The following is a 22,325-nucleotide window of genomic DNA, read 5'->3' as shown; positions in this document are numbered from 1 at the left end:
GAAATTTTTGACACAAAATACATGATGCCCGGTTTTAAATCAGAATACACAAGTTAAAATAGAAAGCCCATTTATTGTATTATGGCTAACAAAATTTCGGTTGATGTCTGACAAAAATATTCCTTTTCTAATGGAATGGCACTCGAATAAGTCTTCTCCTTACTCAAATATTAGGGTGAATTTTTTAGAATTTTTTTGTAACAAGGATTCAGAAGTCGTGTGTTATTTATAGGGTACAATTTGACGGTTAGCCTCTCATTTATAGTCATTTAACTAATCATTAATTCGAATTAGCTCGTCAGTTACTCTATGGCTTATGCTATTGGGATAATCTTTTGGAAGTTGGTTGCAGCTGCTGAAACTTGGCTGCTGAAAATGGTTTGTTGAAAATCGTATGCTAAAATCGAGGATTCTTATATTTTCTAAATTTTTAGCTTTGCTTCTAACTTTGCTCAAATTCGGGTTTTTCACATCTCTTATTCCTTTTGAGAAGTTTTGTCATCGAAACTTGATTCCTTTTGTTGCTAAAAAATGTAAGGGTTCTATTGCACAAGTCTAATTTTAGTTCCCATGTAGCTTCATGCTCCGTATAGTTGGACCATTATGTTAGAGTCGTTTGGGATGACTAAGGTGTTTAGAAAGGGGGGTTGAATAAACGTCTCGGCTTTTTTAACTTCTTTTATGGAAATGTGAATCAGTTCTTTGACAAACTGATCCGAGAATCTTGTGTGTCGATATAAATCAGTCAACTTACACAACTGCGGAATAAGACTAAAATATAGATTGAATACTTAAAATAAATTCAAATGATAACTCAAATGAACACGGGAGTTTTTCTGGATGTTCGGAGACTTCAAATGCTCCTACGTCACCCCTTCTATTACAAGGATAGGATTTCACGAAAAGATTTTTATATATTACAACAAATAGTAATAACCCATTTCAGTTGGTCTTACACACTGCCAAACTGAAACTCTTAGTCTAACACTTTTTACGGAGTTTGTAAAACTGAAATATGCTCTAATTCGTATCCTGAATACTACGAGTGCAGAGCTTAGATATACGATCTGAAAACTTGAGAATATGATCGTGAAGTGTATCACAATTGATTGGTTTGATTGCTTCGTATATTCGCTAGTTCTTAGTGTATGACTACTATTGTCAAGAGGATAAAGATGAACTAGTCATCAATTCTATTCTCAATCTTGAGCAACATGATTCAGACGTCGAAGCAGTCCAAAGGAAGCAGTCAAAAGGCTTTGCACTTCAGCTGAGCAGGCTCGTTGAGGACTCAAGGATACTTCCATTACCCTACTCTTCACTCATCAAATTTAAGATTTTCGCAGCCTCTAAAGTACAACTGAAGAAGAATGGGGTTGCCAAATCAGCAGCAAAGGATAAGAAAATTGACAAGACAAAACCAGCTGTTGCCCCCAAGTCTAAGAGAAAACTGGTCCTTTCTACCAGTGATTCATAGAAAACTCCTTCTCCTGTTTTGATGAAGAAACCGAGGTCGTAGAAGAGCAAACCAACTGCTACTCCTGGAGCTCTTCCTGTACTCAGATATTTTCCTTCCGAAGCTCAACAACCACTTCTAGCTGTTCCTATTCAGTCGGTTGAGCTAGCTGCGCTACCAGAACTGATCTCACTTATTTATGTTGAAACGTCTACAACTCATTTTTTTTTAAAATATACTAGAATTTTTTTTTTCTTTAAATCTCTCGGCTGAAAATGCATACATATATATACACTTTGCACCATTTAAAATAAACCAACCAACCTATTATCTAAAATTCCAAAAGAACAAGTGCAAAACATAAAATCGTAAATCGTCGACCCAAACCTAAAACTAGCATTTTCAGAATAGCAAAAACTCTTAAATCTTCTCAAAACCTCTCAAAAGCATAAAAATCATAAAATCTTTAAAGTAATCTTAAATCATAATAATGTGAAAAACTAGCAAAGGTTATCGGGTTATGTGCACCATCAGCCCAGCTAGTTCAACCATCAAGTCCCTCATCATCAACAAAATCATGCTCACCTGCATCGATCACACTTATTGAGTTTAATGACTCAGCAAACCTTAACCATGATAGCAAGTAATACTTATACATTCACAAGCAACAATGGAAAATACTTTTAATAAAATAGCCTTTCATAAACATGCATAACTTTAAATCATTTTTCCTTTCATTATATCATTTTTCCTTTCATCATATACGTATACGTTTCCATTTTATTGAGTTCAGATCATAAGTTGTTACTTTCATTTCAGGTTTTGGTCGATGGATCCATCTACGTATAACCATGGTACCAGACGGCGAGGACATCAGTGGCACTCTCACCCATCAATTGAGCCTTGGTTGTACACATCATCATATCCTTTCATATTGCTCACAATCAAGTCACTTCTTCAACCTTCCATTATATTCATCACTTATAAAAATGCATGCATATATATCATTTTTCCTTTAAACCAAACATGCAATAAATCTTTTATTATTATTGTTTTTCATCATAAAATCCCATAAATTTCAAAATAAACATTTAACATTCATTATAACATTCAGGAAACTGCCAGGACGTCTAACTTTTTTAGGTGTACAATGACCGTTTTTCCCCTGAAACCCCAACTTTTCTAATTTGCCCTTAGACCTTAAAACTATGACCTAAATCCATCCAAACTTAACACGACACCTTAAATACATTCATAAACATTTCTTAGTCATAAACTTAAGCTCCTCGACTAATTTCCCAAATTCATTTTAAAACTTTAACCTACGTCTCGGTTCTAACCCGAATCGAGTCGAAACATAACCAAACTTGAACCATAGCTTAATAACACCTAACCATACCCTATACAACCCAAACCTTGCCAATTAAAACCCTTGATCAAGCATAGAGGTCTACTGAACTTTTCGGCCCTATACACAAGAAACCCTAGCTTAACCAAACCCTATGCTCCTTCGTTCCTAGCACTTGGCTGGCCTAACCAGACCCTATGCAACCTTCCTAGGACCATGACCGAGCCCTTAACAACCTACTTGGTTTTCTATTTACTATCCAAAGAGAGAGCTTATTCTAGCAAAAACAACTCTAGGCACGTCCCACCAATAGTGAGTTTCATTGCCTGGGCTTAGCAGCTTTCAACCACACAACATTATAAAAAGAGTGATTACACATCCGAATCCCATTCCTGTGCTAAGTCTTTGTCTCAATGACTGCTATATTGCTAAGAAGTGGCTCTATATAACGCTAATTGAGGCCTTAAGCATAAGGATCCTCTTTCTTTAAAAGCCAAAGCGTAATCTAGTCTAACCTGACTCACTTGCTCTAAAGAGAGTAACTTCACTTCAAGTAAGGGAAGTGTCCCCTCTTCTACTGCCCATGCACGAGGACATGTGTTTCTCCTAAGTTGAGCACGCACAAGATGCGCGGCCCTTCCTTTGTGGATGCTGCCCTACCGACGAGCCGCCCTTGAACCACCATGGTTCATGGCTAGGACCCTCACGGGCCCATCCCTTCACCTGGGAAGAACCATGCACAGCCCCTTCCTTTTTTCCAAAAAAAACGTAAACCCTTGCCCCTATGGATCCCAAATCGTGCAGCCCTTCCCTCCTTAATTTCTAGCCCTTAAACATGCATCTAGGAGTCCCTAAACCTACGGAAAAATGTCCCCCTTCGTACCTCTATCATGGCAGACCCTTCGTACAACATGAACATCAATTTGAAAGCATAAAAACTCAAGTTTCATCATATACAAGTCATAAAAACGAAAATATAAGAAGGGTATCTTATTTTCATGCAAACATATATAAACACACATAGTATGGTATGAACGATGAGCGAAGGAAGATTAAGGCGTGCCTTTGCGTGTTTCACACACGAAAAACAATGATTGATGCGAGGGACGTTGGCGGAGAGACGAGGGAGAAAACTTGCAGAAATTTCCTTGGAAAAACTCACGTGAAGGTGGTGATGTGTGATGTGTGGCCGTGTGCTTGGGAGAGGAGAGTCCTAGTGTTCTCTAGGTGTGTGCGTGTGTTATGTGTGATGTAAGTTAGGTTTTTGCAACTCAAGTTTTGATATAAATAATTGAATAGTAAACTAGGCCCAATAACCTAGGTATAATAGGCCCATCATATAGTGCGAAAGTTATTTTGTTTAGGAAAGTTTTCAAAATTATTAACCGAGCCTCCAAAAAATCCTTATTTTTTATCAATTACCGGTTTAAAACACGACTCGGTGTATAAAAACATCTCAAAAAGCACCATTTTCGAATATACCATACATTAAATAATTAAAAATAATCATTTAATAAAAATATTTTTCTTTTATGGACCTTGGTCTCCGTTTCTCGACCGCGTCTTGAATATCCCTTAAAACACAGTTTTATACATTCTAACAGAAAATCATATTTGGAACATGTAAACATGCCTACCATGTTTAATTAATGCAATTAAAATATTTTAATTAAGCAATTTCCATTTTTCCTAGAATTTCATGTAGTTGGATTACGTTATCGCTTTTGTATATTACAATTCCTCCCTCCCTGAAATGAATTTCGTCCTTGAAATTAAAACTTACCGAATAACTCCCGGTAGCGACTCTTCATGCCAGTCTCAATTTACCAAGTAGCTTCCTTCTCCAAATGATTTAGCCACTTTACCTTGACCATATGAATGACCTTATTTAAGAGCCTTCTTTCTTGCCTATCCAGGATTTTATAGGCCTCTCCTTGTAAGACATATTTGGAGATAACTGCAGACTCATAGTTTAACACATATGAGGGATTCGACATGTATTTTCGTAAGATCGAGATATGGAACACATTATGCACTCCAGCTAGCGTCGGTGGCAACGCCACTCTATAAGCTAATGTTTCAATCTTCTCCAGAATCTCAAACGGTCCTATGAACCTCGGACTTAATTTTTGTTTCTTGCCAATATCATAACACCATTCATAGGTATTATTTCACAAATACGTGGTCACCTACTACAATCTCTATCTCCCCTTCGTCGCTTATGAGCGCAATTTTTTTGGCGACTTTGAGCAGTCTTCATCCTATCTCGGATTTTGACTACTAGCTCCGCTATCTGCTTAATCAAGTCCAGACCGAATTCTCCTCTTTCACCAACCTCGTCTCAATGTATTGGTGATCTACGTTTCCTCCTATAAAGTGTCTCATAAGGATTCATCCCTATTGACGACTGGTAGCTACTGTTATAGGTGGATTCCATTAGAGGTAACTTTGGTTCCTAACTTCCTTGGAAATCGATCACACAAGCTCGAAGTAGATCCACCAAAATTTGATCACCCTTTCAAACTAAAAATCGGTTTGAGGATGAAACGATGTAATGAACAACAACTTTGTTCCCATCGATGAATGCAAACTCTTCCAGAAGGACGATGTGAACCTCGAATATATGTTAGAAACAATAGACACTGGAATTCCATGTAAGCAGACTATCTCTCGGATATACAGCTCTGTGTACTATGTCATGGTGAATGTCGTCTTAATCAGTAGAAAGTACACTGATTTTGTAAGACGATCAACTATCACCCAAATGGCATCAAATCCATTAATAGTTCTTGGCAATCCCACTACAAAATCCATAGTAATATTTTTCCATTTCCACTTGGGAATAGGAAGTGGCTTAAGCTTCCCTATTGGTCTCTGATGATCTGCCTTAACTTTCTGACATGTCAAACACTCGGACACAAAACGCAAGATGTCTCGTTTCATGCCTTGCCACTAATACCGTAAGGCCCGAGATTATATCATTTTAATCCGAGATTATTTAATTTACGAATTTTGGAATGATGAATTAAATTCCATGATTTTTGTAATTAATTAAGATTGAAATGGAATTAAAAAGAGTTTTGAGGACCAAATTGCAAATAGTGAAGAATTGAGGGACTAAATTGCAAATATGGAAAATTGAGTGGGACACTTGTCACCACCATACAACTTGTTATATACATTTGCAATTCCCTTTAAGTCTTCAACAAAGAACCGAGACTTCCATGAATGGAAAATTCCTCAAGCTTCATTTTGTCTTAAAAATTTGATTGTACAAGATCCGGTTATCCGAATTTTAATCCGAGCACAGTTTTGAGATCCCCTCGTCAAGAGCTACACAAGGTCGTAAGTTTTATTAAGTTTTATCTTGATTCAAAAATATGATGTTGGAGAAATTGTGATTTGATCATTATTATGTGTTCTTGGAATACTAGACATCGTAGAATCGAAGTCAGATCGAAGAACAAGTTGATTTTGGAATTGTTATGATTTTTTGATCATATTGATTGAGAATTGAACAGATTTGAATTACGGATTGATTACAGATGGTATTGAACATGAGTTATGATTTGTAATTAATATATGTTGAGATTGTATTGACGGGGATATTCAGATTATTCCATTATGCAGTTGATTTAGAATTAAATCCAGATTGATCAGAGTTGGTATTGATTGGAGTAGTATATTGATATAGTACTATTGATATTGTCATTGCCAGATTGAGGGTTGACATACTTTGAATTCCAGACAGGAACGACATCAGAATTTCTATAAAAGAAAGGTATAAGTCAATGTGGTATTGGGAGATCGACTCAAGTAGGATATACTTGGGTTTCCCTAAATCACATACTTATTGTTGTTATATGCATTGATTTGATTTTATATGCTGTTCTATTGATTTATAGGAAGCATGTATTAAACGAGTATTAGACGAGTGATCTTGTGACAGAAGTGCCTGATAGTGGTGGGATCGCCACGGGCACATTGTACGATGTCACAAGATAGTGTATTGGCGATAGTGCCACAGTCTGTGACGGATAGGTCAAGACACTGGATGTTTGGTTATATCGACGTGGATAGAATCGGAGTTTATTCTATTACTGTTGGTCGATATAGGAATACCAACATCTGGAAACCGGGATCCCTAGACTAGGATTAAGTCTAGTCTGAGTCGTGGAGTCACGAGTATGATTGATAGTTTACATTAATTATGTTTCAGATTTTGATATATATCTGATATCTGCTTCATGATTTATATTGATTATATGATTGTATGTCCGTTGATTTATACTGGGATTATATTCTCACCGGAATTATCCGGCTGTTGTCGTTTTTGTATGTGTGCATGACAACAGGTGGGACAGGATCAGGGTCGAGGAGATGACGAGAGATCATGATTAGAGTGGAGACCACGGACTTTGATGTTACTGTAAATAGGGTTTGAACACTTGATAGTTAGTTGTTGAACCTTAGTTGAATGATTGTATATATAGTACAAGACTTGTACTTTAATAGTGATATGTATATTAGATTGAATCCCATTACGTTCCGCATTTAAAAAAAAATAATTTAGAACCTGTTTATTTTAATTGATTAAATTATCCGAATAACGATTATGAACTTGATTAGCGTCCGGGTCCTCATAACAGGTGGTATCAGAGCGATAGATCCTTTAGATCGAGATAGAAGCTAGTGAGCGGGGTAGATTGAGTTTTCTCTCCTACTTTTGATTGCTAGCATGTCTTACTGCTTTAATACATGTTACTTGATTTATCTGATTTGATATGGTAATATGTTTTATTGAGAATGAATCAACACCGATTCTAGATCAGCAGTAAGATGATCGGAGAAGGACTGAAACAGGTTTGTTTTTTTGGGTTACTAATCATTTTGATAATCAGATATGCCTCCCCGAAGAATTCCGGAACAGGGCAGTACTTCAAATCCTCCGATGGATGTCACAGCAACTCCGATGGAAACACTTCTGAAGAGATTTCAGTCATTCCATCCATCGACTCTGAAGGGTACTGAGACTGTAGTGGATTGTGAGAGTTGGCTAGATGACATAGAGATGCTGTTTGACTCATTGGACTATACAGATGAGCGAAGAGTGAAACTGATAGGGCACCAGTTGCATGACGTTGCAAAGAACTGGTGGATTACAACGAAGAAGGCACTGGAGCATAGAGGCACGACTATTACCTGGAATGTCTTCAAAACTGAATTCTATCAGAGATTTTTCCCAGTGTCATACAGAAAGGATAAAGGTGCTGAGTTTGCGAATCTGAGACAAGGGCAGTTGAACATTGAGGAATATGTGTCTAAATTCTCTACACTACTGAGATTTTCTCCACATGTGGCCGAGAATGAAGAAGCAGTGGCTGATCAGTTCATCAATAGCTTGAATCCGGAGATATTTACATTGGTGAACACTGGGAGACCAAACAACTTTGCGGACGCTCTGTACAGAGCAAAGGGAGCAGAAGCCGGTCTGATGAGACAGAGAGGAGCTTCGTTTGTGGCCCCAACACCGATACCACAGCAACCCCCTCTTAGATTCGAGAGTGGAAGCAGCAGTGGTGGAAAGAAGGACTATCTGAAAGCCAGAGGAAGACAGCTCAAGAAGTCTGGCAGCAGTTCTTCCAGTTCCAGTGGCTCGAGACAGACTGGTCAGAGCCAGAGTTACACAGGACCCTATTGCAGCACTTGTGAGGGAAGCATTCCACAGAGCAGTGCCAAGGAGTGTTTGGCTCTTGTCGTATATGCCGACAGCAGGGAAATTTTGCCCGAGTATGTCCCCAGAGAGGTGCTCAGGGATCCCAGGCAGTGGAGTCATCTGGATCAGTGGCTCAGACAGGGAGACGACCATCTGTTGTCCATTCATTTCAGCCAGCACCATCGACCCAGTCACAGCAGAGGCCAGGAGGTAGCCAGACAGTGAGCCAGCCTCCGAGACAGCAGGCCAGAGTTTTTGCTTTGACTGAGGAGCAGGCACAGGATGCACCTGATGATATCGTTGCAGGTAACTGTTCTATTTCTGGTTACCCTGCTTATGCATTGATTGATACTGGTGCATCACATACATTTATTTCTGAGAGATTTGCATTGATGCATGCATTACCTGTTGAGTCCCTATCTACTGTAGTATCTGTTTCTTCTCCTTTGGGGAAATGTCTTGTATCAGTGACTTCTGTTAGATCTTGTATACTACGATATGATGGGCATGAGATTGAGCTAGACTACATTGTAATTGGGTTGTCTGATTTTGACTGTATTATCGGGATCGATATGTTGACCAAGTACAGAACTACAGTTGATTGTTTCCACAAGATAGTGAGATTCAAACCTGACATGGCCGAGTAGTGGAAATTTTACGGTAAGGGTTCTCGAGCCAGAATTCCTTTGATATCCGTATTATCTATGACTCGATTGTTGCAGAAAGGAGCGGATGGATTCCTTGTCTATTCAGTGGATTTACTGAAATCGAGTCCATCATTGGAGGACTTTCCAGTGGTATGTGAGTTTGCTGATATCTTCCCATATGATATTCCTGGATTACCTCCGATTCGAGAGATAGACTTCAGTATTGAGTTGATGCCAGGTATAGTTCCGATTTCTAGAGCTCCGTACAGAATGGCACCGATTGAACTGAAGGAATTGAAGGATCAGTTGGAGGATTTACTGGCCAAGGGATATATCAGACCTAGTGTATCTCCTTGGGGTGCTCCAGTGTTATTTGTGCGAAAGAAAGATGGTTCTATGCGACTTTGCATTGATTACAGGCAACTGAACAAAGCAACGGTAAAGAATAAATATCCTTTGCCTCGCATTGATGATTTATTTGATCAGTTGCAGGGATCATCTGTCTATTCCAAGATCGATCTGAGATCTGGATATCATCAGCTGAGAGTCAGGGATTCTGATATCTCAAAGACAGCATTCAGAACCAGGTATGGACATTACGAGTTTATTGTCATGCCTTTCGGTCTTATGAATGCCCCAACTGTTTTTATGGGTCTGATGAACCGAGTCTTTTAGAAATATTTGGATGATTTTGTTATCATATTCATTGATGATATTTTTATTTATTCAAAGAATATGATTGAGCATGCTGAGCATTTGAGGACTGTGTTGAGAATTCTGATAACTGAGAAATTATATGCTAAACTGTCGAAATGTGAGTCTTGGTTGAGACATGTAGTATTTCTGGGTCACATTATATCAGGAGATGGGATTTTTGTGGATCCTAGCAAGGTTGAGGCCGTGATCAGTTGGCCTAGACCGACATCTGTGCCAGAGATACGCAGTTTTATGGGTTTGGCAGGATATTACCGTCGATTTATTAAGGAATTCTCGAGTATTGCTAAACCTATTACTCAGTTGACTTAGAAGAATGCTCCATTTGTTTGGTCTGAGGAATGTGAGACAAATTTTCTTGAATTAAAGAAAAGACTGACCAGTGCACCGATCTTGACGATTCCATCAGGTACAGGTGATTTTGTGGTTTATTGTGATGCATCTCATCGAGGATTGGGTGGTATACTTATGCAGCGAGGACATGTTATTGCTTATGCCTCGAGACAGATGAAGCCACATTAGACTCGTTACCCAATTCATGATCTTGAATTGGCTGCCATCGTCTTTGCTTTGAAGATATGGCGACACTACCTCTACGGTGAGAAATTTGAAATTTATTCTGATCACAAAAGCTTGAAGTATCTGTTTTCACAATCAGAACTGAATATGAGACAACAAAGATGGCTAGATTTGCTGAAAGACTTTGATTGTGAAATCAAATACTATCCTGGAAAGTCGAATGCAGCAGCTGATGCACTAAGTCGAAAGGTATGTTCGTTATCCTTATCGACAATAGGTGTTTCAAATTTGATTGAAGACTGCTGTTTGTCTGGATTGGTATTTGAGACATGTTGTAGACCGTTGAGATTATATGCTATTCAAGCTGAACCAGAGCTGATTTTGAAGATTAAAGCGGCTCAAAAAGTTGATCAGGAAGTTCAGAAATCGATTGAGATGGTCAGATCAGGTCATCAATCAGAGTTTCAGGTACGTGAGGATGTACTGTATGTGAATAATCGTATTGTTGTGCCGAATGTTTCAGAGTTGAGACAGCAGATATTGACTGAAGCGCACAGTAGTCAATTCAGTATTCAGCCTGGTGGCAGAAATATGTATAATGACTTGAAGACACAATTTTGGTGGAAGCAAATGAAATCTGATGTCACTGAATTTGTGTCAAAATGTCTGAATTGCCAACAGGTAAAGGCTGAAAGAAAGAAACCAGGAGGTCTACTGCACAGTTTATCAATTCGTGAATGGAAATAGGATCACATTTCTATGGATTTTGTGACGCAGTTACCGAGATCCTCCTGAGGTGGTGATGCGATTTGGGTCGTGATTGATAGATTGACCAAATCAACATGTTTTATTCCGTACCAGATGACATACAGGTATGACCAGATGGCTGAAATTTATGTTAGAGAGGTGGTCAGATTGCACGGAGTGCCGAAGTCAATTGTATCAGACCGTGATCCTTGATTCACTTCGCACTTCTGGCAGAGTTTACAGCAGGCTCTAGGTACGAAGTTGCATCTGAGTACCGCATATCATCCACAGACTGACGGACAGTCAGAGCGGACGATCCAGACATTGGAGGATATGCTGAGAGCTGTAGTGCTTGATTTTAGCATTGGATGGCAAGATGCATTGCCACTTTGTGAATTTTCGTACAACAACAGCTATCAGACGAGTATTGAGATGGCTCTTTTCGAGGCGTTGTACGGTAAGAAGTGCAGATCCCCTCTGTATTGGGACAACATCTCTGAAGTTCCTGAGATTGGGCCTGACATGATCAGAGAAATGACTGAAAAGGTAAAGCTGATTCAGAAGAGAATGAAGACAGCTCAAGATAGACAGGCCAAATATGCCAATGTCCGACGTAGACCGTTGATATTTGAGGTTGGAGACCGAGTATTTCTGAAGATTTCACCTTTCAAAGGAGTTGTCAGATTTTGCAAGAAAGGGAAGTTGTCTCCACGATACGTTGGTCCATATGAGATTCTCGAGAAGATAGGAGATCGTGCCTATCGACTCGCATTACCGCCTTCTCTATCTGGAATACATGATGTCTTTCATGTATCTATGTTACGAAAATATCTCCCCGATGATTCTCATATTATTCAGCCCGACGAGGCCGAGCTTGATGAATCTCTGAGTTATGTTGAAAAGCCGATACAGATTATTGATCGTAAAGAAAAGAAACTCAGAACGAAGACTATCCCACTGGTGAAAGTGCAGTGGACTCGTCATGGTATTGAAGAAGCTACTTGGGAGACTGAATCAGATATGAGACAGGAATTCCCAGAGTTATTCCACTGATGTGAGTTTACTATTTCAGTTTCTGTTATTTCTGATTTGAATGCCTGTGATATGATTGCTTGAGATTTCGAGTACAAAATCATGTCTCAGAGGGGGAGAATTGTAAGGCCCGAGATTATATCATTTTAATCCGAGATTATTTAATTTATGAATTTTGGAATGATGAATTAAATTCCACGATTTTTGTAATTAATTAGGTTTGAAATGGAATTAAAAAGAGTTTTGAGGACCAAATTGCAAATAGTGAAGAATTGAGGGACTAAAGTGCAAATATGAAAAATTGAGTGGGACACTTGTCACCACCATACAACTTGTTATATACATTTGCAATTCCCTTTAAGTCTTCAACAAAGAACCGAGACTTCCATGAATGGAAAATTCCTCAAGCTTCATTTTGTCTTAAAAATTTGATTGTACAAGATCCGGTTATCCGAATTTTAATCCGAGCACAGTTTTGAGATCCCCTCGTCAAGAGCTACACAAGGTCGTAAGTTTTATTAAGTTTTATCTTGATTCAAAAATATGATGTTGGAGAAATTGTGATTTGATCATTATTATGTGTTCTTGGAATACTAGACATCGTATAATCGAAGTCAGATCGAAGAACAAGTTGATTTTGGAATTGTTATGATTTTCTGATCATATTGATTGAGAATTGAACAGATTTGAATTACAGATTGATTACAGATGGTATTGGACATGAGTTATGATTTGTAATTAATATATGTTGAGATTGTATTGACGGGGATATTCAGATTATTCCATTATGCAGTTGTTTTCTAATTAAATCCAGATTGATCAGAGTTGGTATTGATTGGAGTAGTATATTGATATGGTACTATGATATTGTCATTGCCAGATTGAGGGTTGACAGACTTTGAATTCCAAACAGGAACGACATCAGAATTTCAATAAAAGAAAGGTATAAGTCAATGTGGTATTGGGAGATCGACTCAAGTAGGATATACTTGGGTTTCCCTAAATCACATACTTATTGTTGTTATATGCATTGATTTGATTTTATATGCTGTTCTATTGATTTATAGGAAGCATGTATTAAACGAGTATTAGACGAGTGATCTTGTGACAGAAGTGTCTGATAGTGGTAGGATCGCCACGGGTACATTGCACGATGTCACAAGATAGTGTATTGGCGATAGTGCCACAGTTTGTGACGGATAGGTCAAGAGACTGGATGTTTGGTTATATCGACATGGATAGAATCAGAGTTTGTTCTATTACTGTTGGTCGATATAGGAATACCAACATCTGGAAACAGGGATCCCTAGACTAGGATTGAGTCTAGTCTGAGTCGTGGAGTCACGAGTATGATTGATAGTTTTACATTAATTATGTTTCAGATTTTGATATATATCTGATATCTGCTTCATGCTTTATATTGATTATATGATTGTATGTCCGTTGATTTATACTGGTATTATATTCTCACCGGAATTATCCGGCTGTTGTCGTGTTTGTATGTGTGCATGACAACAGGTGGGACATGATCAGGGTCGAGGAGATGACGAGAGATCATGATTAGAGTGGAGACCACGGACTTTGATGTTGCTGTAAATAGGGTTTGAACACTTGATAGTTAGTTGTTGAACCTTAGTTGAATGATTGTATATATAGTACAAGACGTGTACTTTAATACTGATATGTATATTAGATTGAATCCCATTACGTTCCGCATTTAAAAAAAAAAATTTAGACCCTGTTTATTTTAATTGATTAAATTATCCGAATAACGATTATGAACTTGATTAGCGTCCGGGTCCTCACAAATACAATCATTGTAAATCCTTGTATATCTTCGTACTTCAAGGATGAATGGAGTACGGGGTATTGTGAGATTTTTCATAATAACCTCTCTCAGTGAATCGCCACTAGGAACCCATAGTCGATCTCGATATCGAACGAAGCCATCCTCCTCGGAATACAGCTTCCGACCTTTAGACTCATCTTTCAGTCTCCATTTTTTCAACTGCTCAGTCAGAAAGCTGACCCTCACGGATTCTATCCCTCAGAGTCGACTGTACTGTCGTAGTAGAAAGATTAAGAGCCTCGCTCCTAGCATACATTGCAAGCTCGAATCGCTGGCGCATTGGTCAACCCGAGTGACATTATCATAAACTCGTAGTGTCTATATCGAGTCTAAAAGCCATCATCAGACTCCTTCACCTTCAGCTTATGGTATCCCGGACGAAGATCTAACTTCAAGAAAATCGAAACTCCTTGCAATTGGTCAAATAAATCCTTGATTCTAGGAAAGGGATACTTGTTCTTGATGGTGATTCTGTTCAGCTCTCTTTAATCAATGCAGAGCCGCATACTATCAATCTTTTTCTTCACAAATTCAAGAGTTGCGTCTCATAAGCTTCCTCGCACAGATACAGGAGAAAATGTGCGGCATTTGCTTGTTCCTTGAGGCCTTAAAGATAAAAGATTTTCCCTTGAGCGGTCGAATACATACTGACCTATACCGAAAATCTATCGAAGTTCCATTCATAGATAGCCAATCTATGCCAAGAATGATGTCAAATTCAGGCACCAGGAGTACGATAAGATTTGATCGAACCACATCCTTTTGCCAACGAAGCTTCAGATTCTTCACAATACTCGTAGTAACCATTTGATCACCAAAAGGAATTGAAATTTTAAAGCCCAATCCCAAATCTTCAGGTATAATCTTTACTCATTTGATGAACGTCTCAGATATAAATGAGTGTGTAGCTCTTGAATTTAGCAATGCATAGGTAGCTACACCTAAAATGAATATCCTTCGTGCAACAAATATACCATCAAATCCAATCGCATCGAAACTTTTAAATTATTTCTATCATTAATTACACAAAATTCTTGAAAATTATCACTTTTGACCCCAAATAACTTTCGGAAATTGCATTACAACCTTTAAAGTTTGAAATTTTCTTCATTTTGGCCCTAAGTTTTTCGAAAATCATTGGTTTAGTCCCTAAAATTTCAAAAAATACGGAAATATCCGCTGGTTTTCTAGAATTTCAAAACAACCCCTAAACTTCTTAAAATTTGCAATTTAGTCCCTGAATTTTTGAAATTCCATATTTCACCTTAGAGTTTTTGGTTTTCTCAATTTCAGTCTCTAGACCTCTTAGAAATTATGGTTTGGCCCTTGAGTTTTCAGCCAAGTGCAATTAAGCCCTTAAAATTTCAATTTTTGCATTTTGGCTCCTAAATTGTTTTTCAGATTAAGCCAAATTTGGCCTATCAATTCGGTCCCTTCAATTTGAAATCCTAAAATTCTTATTTTGGTTTTATTCATTCCATTGTATGATTAAGGCTTATATTTTATGCCATGTTGGAAAATTTAATGTTCGCAATCTTGATTTTGATTTTAACAAAACTAAATATTTTGTTTCTAACAAATCTATATAGCGCGCAGAAAGCTGAAACTGATCGGGTCAAAAAATGATCAATTACCGAAGCCTAAACTGAAGCTGTCAAGACGCCACCTAATTGCCAAAACTGAACCAGTTCAACCGGTTGTTCAACTGATAGGCATTTTAGTAGAAGACCTTCAGAAGCTTGGCTAGCTGATGAAGTGCTCAACTAATGAAGAACTCAGCTGAACAAATAAACTGATACAGTGAAATCAGTCCAAACTGATTTCAACAGACCAGTTCAGAGAAACAGTTCTACTGACCAGTTCAGAGCATAAGTTGTAACTAATCTGTTCGCACATCATTACATAACTATCAATGGAATACATCTAAGCGTGAATATACAAGGTACATGCTATAAGCTACCTCACAAACAAAGGTACAATAATGGACGTTGCAGCAAAGTTGAAAAGAGAAAAACTTCCAGAACAGTTGTAAGAGTGACAAGACATGTCCTAAGGAAGAACATGCAAATGCAACAGACATTATTATTGAGTCTTCATGTACAGTCACCAGAGCGACTATAAATACCAGACCAAGACCGTTGAAGACAATGACACCAAAATCGACAAAAAAATAATACAAGTGTGTGAAGAAAAATAAGGGCACGCTTATTTCATATCAGCTTACCATAATCGACTAGCCCAGCTGTGAGAGAACATCTTCGTGTTGTACTGATTAGATCAATTCTCACACATTCACACACATTCACTCACATACACATAGAATTGAGTTCATTGTTTAGCTGAGTGAGTCTTACACAAAGACGTTAAACTTGTGTCTGTAGTCTTTAACACATAGACATTAAACAAGTGTTGGCTGGAAGGTGCCACCTTCAGTCTAGACTAGGAGTTCAGTTAGGCAGTAGCGTAAGTTCTAAGCTGAGTAGGTTTATACTAGGTGTTGCATAAAAAAAATTTTCTAGTATATCCTAACCGAGGTGGTAGAAGAGGTGACATAGGAGGAGTTGGAGTATTCGAACATCCATAAACATATCTTGTGTATCTAATTGTTTAACTATTGTTTTAAAACTGATTTGATTAGTTCAGCTGATATCAGTTCATTTCTTCCTATAACTGAACTGATCCAAGCCAAAACTTATCTCCCTTACCTCAGTTATTCAGTTTAAACACAAGCTAAAAGATTTAAACTGTTCAGTTTTCTTGGCGAAGAATTATTTCGATTATCTTCCGCTTGATTTAAAAACAAAACTCGATTTAACTTATCAGTGTATTCATTCTTAGAACACAAGCAAGTGCAGCTTATGGAGAATATTATGTTTGAAGCACCTTCAAGGGTGTCAAAACCAATCCTACATGCCCAATTCTATAATTCTCAAAGTCATCCCTTAAATCAAGCTAAGATAGAGCGTGTAACCTATTTTTTTCTAGGTTATTATTATCCCAATCAATTTCCATAACCAATTTAACATTTCATACAAAAAAATCAATATAAAAATGTTAAACAACTAGGTTACAAGTTATCAAAGTCGTGTCTGGCTCTTCTTCAGCTTTCTCAGCATGCACAACATAATCTCTGCCAACAGCTAGTCCTTTCTTCTTTGGGCAGTCCATGACTTTTGCAAATATAACACTTGTATGTTCCCCATATGCACTTGCCAAGGTTCGGGCAATTGCATTCTTTGTACAGTGGCCTCTCTTCAGGTTTTGGTGCTCTGGACTGTGGTGTCTTCTGTTGCCCCCACTTCTTCCACTGTTCTTGAGGCTTTTGCTGCCCTTGAGCTTTTGGAGGTCCCATAAATTGCCTCTTGACTGGCTAAGATTTTTGCTGGTGCCGCTGTCTTTTGTGTGCATCTAAAAGTCAATATCTTTCCGGGCTTGCTCAGCTTGGAAAGCACAAGCAGTGGCAGCTGCATAATCTGCCGGTCGCATCAACATCACATCACAGCGTAAAATAGTTGGAAGGCCATCCAAGAAATGTCTTAGTTTTTCAGTAGCATCCCAGTAATGAGGGGCACAAAGTAACAACCCCTATCAAACTTCCTAACGAACTCAGACACATTCATGTCCCTTGACGGGGACTCATAAACTCTCTCTTCAAGCGTCCTCCGACGTCAACAGTAAAATACTGCTCATAGAAAATGTTCTTAAATTGCACCCAAGTGAGGATAGCTAGATTAATACCATATTCAGCTCCTTCCCACCAAAGAGAAGCATCAGCTCGAAGGATATAAGTATATAAGTAGCACATCTAACTCGGTCAGCATCCTCCATATTCAGATAACGGAAATGCACCTCAAGAGATTGAATCCAAACCTCAGCAACAAATGGGTCGGTGATCTGATCGAACATATCGTGCTGTGGCCTCAGAGCCTACTGCTCAAATAAACGTGTCATACCCTCCAGTACTCTATTAGTATCATCTCCATTGGGAGGTGTGGGTGAATTCTCTCTATGGTCCTCATGAGTATCAGCTGGCCTATCAGTACTAGGTGCACGTCTAGGAGACAATATATCTGAACGTTTTCCAAATTTCTAAACGTAACCAACATGCATTTAAATCAAAGCTTCTAATCATGCAACATATAAAAATATTTTTTTAGCAACTTAAGTATAAATATCATTTCACTTCAAAAAACTTTTAAAGATGTAACTGAAACATATGAACCATGTAAATATGCAGGTACTATCATTAAAATCATTTAAAGCAATTAAACTTACAAACTTGAGGCTTGACGACTGAGCTTTACGGAACTGGCGGTGGCACAACCCTTTGCAAGAACATTGCTCTGATACCAACTGAAACGTCTATTACTCATTTTTCTGTAAAATATACTAGAATTTTTTTCTTTAAATCTCTCAGCTGAAAATGCATATATATATATATATATTTAAAATTCAAAAAGAACGATTGCAAAACATAAAATCATAAACCGTCAAACCAAACCTAAACCTAGCATTTTCAAAATAGCAAAAACTCCTACATCTTCTCAAAACCTCTCAAAAGTATAAAAGTCATAAAATATTTGAAGTAATCTTAAATCATAATAATGTAGAAAACTAGCAAATGTCGTCGAGTTATGTGCACCATCAGCCCAGCTAGTTCAACCATAAAGTCCTCCAAAATCAACGAAGTCATGCTCACCTGAATCGATCACAACTAGTGAGTCTAATGACTCAGCAAATCTTAACCATAATAGCAAGTAATACTTATACATTCATAAGCAATAGTAGAAAATACTTTTAATAAAATATCCTTTAATGAACATTCATAACTTTACATCATTTTTCCTTTCATCATATACATATAATTTTCTATTTTATTGAATCCAGATAAGTAATTGTGAATTTCTATTCAGTTTTTGGTCGATGGATTCATCTACGTATAACCACGGTACCAGGCACCAGGGACATCAACAACACTCTCACCGTCAATTGAGCCTTGGCCTTACATATCATCATATCCTTTCGTATTAGTCACAAAAAAGTCACCTCCTTCAGCTTTTCATTATATTCATCACTTATAAAAATTCATGCATATATATCATTTTTCTTTTAAACCAAGCATTCAACACATCTTTTATCATTATCGTTTTTCATCATAAAATCCCATAACTTTCAAAATAAACATTTTAACATTCATTACACTATTAAGGGCAAAGCAAGGACGTCTAACATTTTTTAGGTGTAAAATGACTGTTTTGCCCCTGGAAACCTAACTTTCCCAATTTGCCCCTAGATCTTGAAACAACAACCCAAATCCATCCAAACTTAATACGACACCTTAAATACACCCATAGACATTTCGTAGATGTAAACTTAAGCTCCTCGACTAATTTTCGAATTCGTTTTAAAACTTGAACCTACGTCTCGGTTCTAACACGAATCGACTTGAAAATTAACCAAAACTTACCAAACTTGAACCATAGCTAATTAACACCAAACCATACCATATACAACCCAAATCAAGCCAATTAAAACCCATGATCAAGCCTATACGTATACTGAACTTTTCGGCCCTATACACATGAAACCCTAGCTTAAACAAACACCATGCCCCTTCGTTCCTAGCTCTTGGCTGACCAAACCAGACTCTATGGAACCTTCCTAGGACCATTACCTAGCCCTTAACAACCTACTGGACCTCTTTTCTACTTCCCATGCACAAGGACGTGTGTTTCTCCTAAGTTGCGCACACACGAGACATGCGGCCCTCCCCTGGCGACTACTGCCCTACTGAGCCGTCCTTGGACCACCATGGTTTGTGTCTATGACCCCCATGAGCCCAGACCTTCACCTGGAAAGCACCATGCATAACCGCTTCCTTTTTTCCAACCAAAACGCAAACCTTTGCCCCTATGGATCCCAAATCGTGCAGCCCTTCCCTCCTTACTTTTTAACCCTTAAACATGCATCTAGGAGTCCCTAAACCTATTGAAAAACGTCCCCTTTCATACCCCTATCATGGCAGCCCCTTTGTGCAACATAAACATCAATGTGAAAGCATAAATACTCAAGTTTCAACATGTACAAGCCATAAAAACGAAAATATAAGAAGAGTAACATATTTTTCATGAAAACATATATAAACACACACAATATGGTATGAAAGATGAGTGAAGAAAGATTAAGGCATGTCTTTGCGTGTTTCACACACAAAACACAATCCTTGATGCGAGGGATGTTGGCGGAGAAATGGGGAGGAAGCTTGCTAAAATTTCCCTGAACAAACTCACGAGAAGGCTCTGATGTGTGATGTGTGACCGTGTGCTTGGGAGAGGAGAGTCCTAGTCTTTTCTAGGTGTGTGCGTGTGTTATGTGTGATGTGTGACTGTGTGCTTGGGAGAGGAGAGTTCTAGTGTTTTCTAGGTGTGTGCATGTGTTATGTGTGATGTGGTAGGTTAGGATTTTGCAACTCAAGTTTTGGTATAAATAATTAAATAGTAAGTTAAGCCTAATAATATAGGTATAATTGACCAATTAATCCCATTAGATAGTAGAAAAATTATTTCGTTTGGGAAAGTTTTCAAAAAAATTAACCAAGCCTCCAAAAAGTCCCTATTTTCGTCAAAAATCGAATACTGGTTTAAAAAACGACTCGGCGTGTAAAAACATCTCAAAAAACATCATTTTCAAAAATTCCATTTAAAATATACCATATATTAAATAATTAAAATTTATAATTTAATTAAAAAAAGTTTTCTTTTATTGTCCCCGGTCTCCGTTCCTCGATCCCGTCTCGAATAGCCCTAAAAAACATAGTTTTGTGCATTCTAATAGAAACCCATATTTTGAACATGTAAACATGCCTACCACGTTTAATTAATGCAATTAAAATAATTCAATTAAGAATTTCTATTTTTCCTAAATTTGCATGCAGTTGGATTACGTTATCGCTTTTTTGACATTACATCATTTATACAGTTTAAACACAAGCTAAAAGTTTTAAAATGTTTAGTCTTCTTAAAGAAAGATTATTTCGAGTATCTTCCTCTTGGTTTGAAAACCAAACTCGATTTAATTCATCGACGTATTTATTCTTAGAACACAACCTATTGCAGCTTATGGAGAATATTGTATTTGAATAACCTTCAAAGGTGTCAAAACCGATCATTCAATTGATATCAGTGCTAGCTGTTCGAAAAACATTTGAAAATTGATTAAAATTATTTACTTTAAAAACATTTTATATGCTATTTAAAAATACTTTATATTATTTTCAAGATAATTTTAAAAATTTTATATAACAAGCAATGAAAAGAGTAGAGAGGATTGGTCTGCAATTAATATTGTGGCCACTTCTCTCGACTCCGAGCTTGGTGCTTTAATCAACCTGCAGGGTTCTGAGTCTTGCCTATCAGCATTTCAGCAAAACTGATCATCATAATAAATTTCAGTTGCGAACAGACCAGTTCAAATGATCAACAGACGAAACCCAACTTTTAGTTGAAACTGTTGGATGAAGCTTAATCATCAGCAGTATGCTGCCGCTTCATTGCCTGATCAGATCAAACCAAAATGATCAATTCGGTTCAGCATCAGTTGAGTCCAGTTTGCATCAGCTAGGCCAGTTTTCCAGTAAAGAGATCAAGTCCAAGAAGTTAGATGTTCTTCTGGCAAAGAAACTCAGAATCGATCCAACAAATCAAGTGGTCAAGGCAACCAGTTGTTGGTATGTCCAGTTCTATCATGTATAAAAATGACTGATATTTCATGTTGTATAAAATAAGCTTTTGTAGTAGCAATTTACCTTACAAATGATGAAGTAATTAAATTTTTAATACAAGGGACGCTTATTTGATTAAATAAACATTACGTTTTTCCAGTTAGTTTGTATATAACTGAACTGCTATTTCAATTCTGTTCCCTAAACTACTTGAATGTCCAAGGCTGATAAAATTCATCTTAAAAAGGAGTTCTCAATTCAGTTTTTAAGGGGGAGTTTTAAAATTCGTTTCAATAGTTTATCCCTCGAACTGAAACTTTCTTAAAATTATATTTTAAAATGTTTTATTTAAAATATTTTCCAGTTCAGATTTTGAGGGGAGCTTTTCTTTCTTTACTCCTCAAACTGAGTTTTCTTTAAAACGCTAATTTTTTTTTTATGTTTAAGTCTTGTTATCATAAAAAAAGGGAGATTGTTGGAACATTTCATGTTTGCAATCTTGATTTCGATGTTAATAAAACTTATTATTTAATTTCTAACAAATTTATCTAGTGCCCAGAAAGTTGAAACTGATCAG

Source organism: Primulina tabacum, chromosome 12 (genome assembly GCF_025594145.1).
Source record: "Primulina tabacum isolate GXHZ01 chromosome 12, ASM2559414v2, whole genome shotgun sequence".
Lineage (NCBI taxonomy): Eukaryota > Viridiplantae > Streptophyta > Magnoliopsida > Lamiales > Gesneriaceae > Primulina > Primulina tabacum.
Note: the sequence above shows the minus strand (reverse complement) of the source record.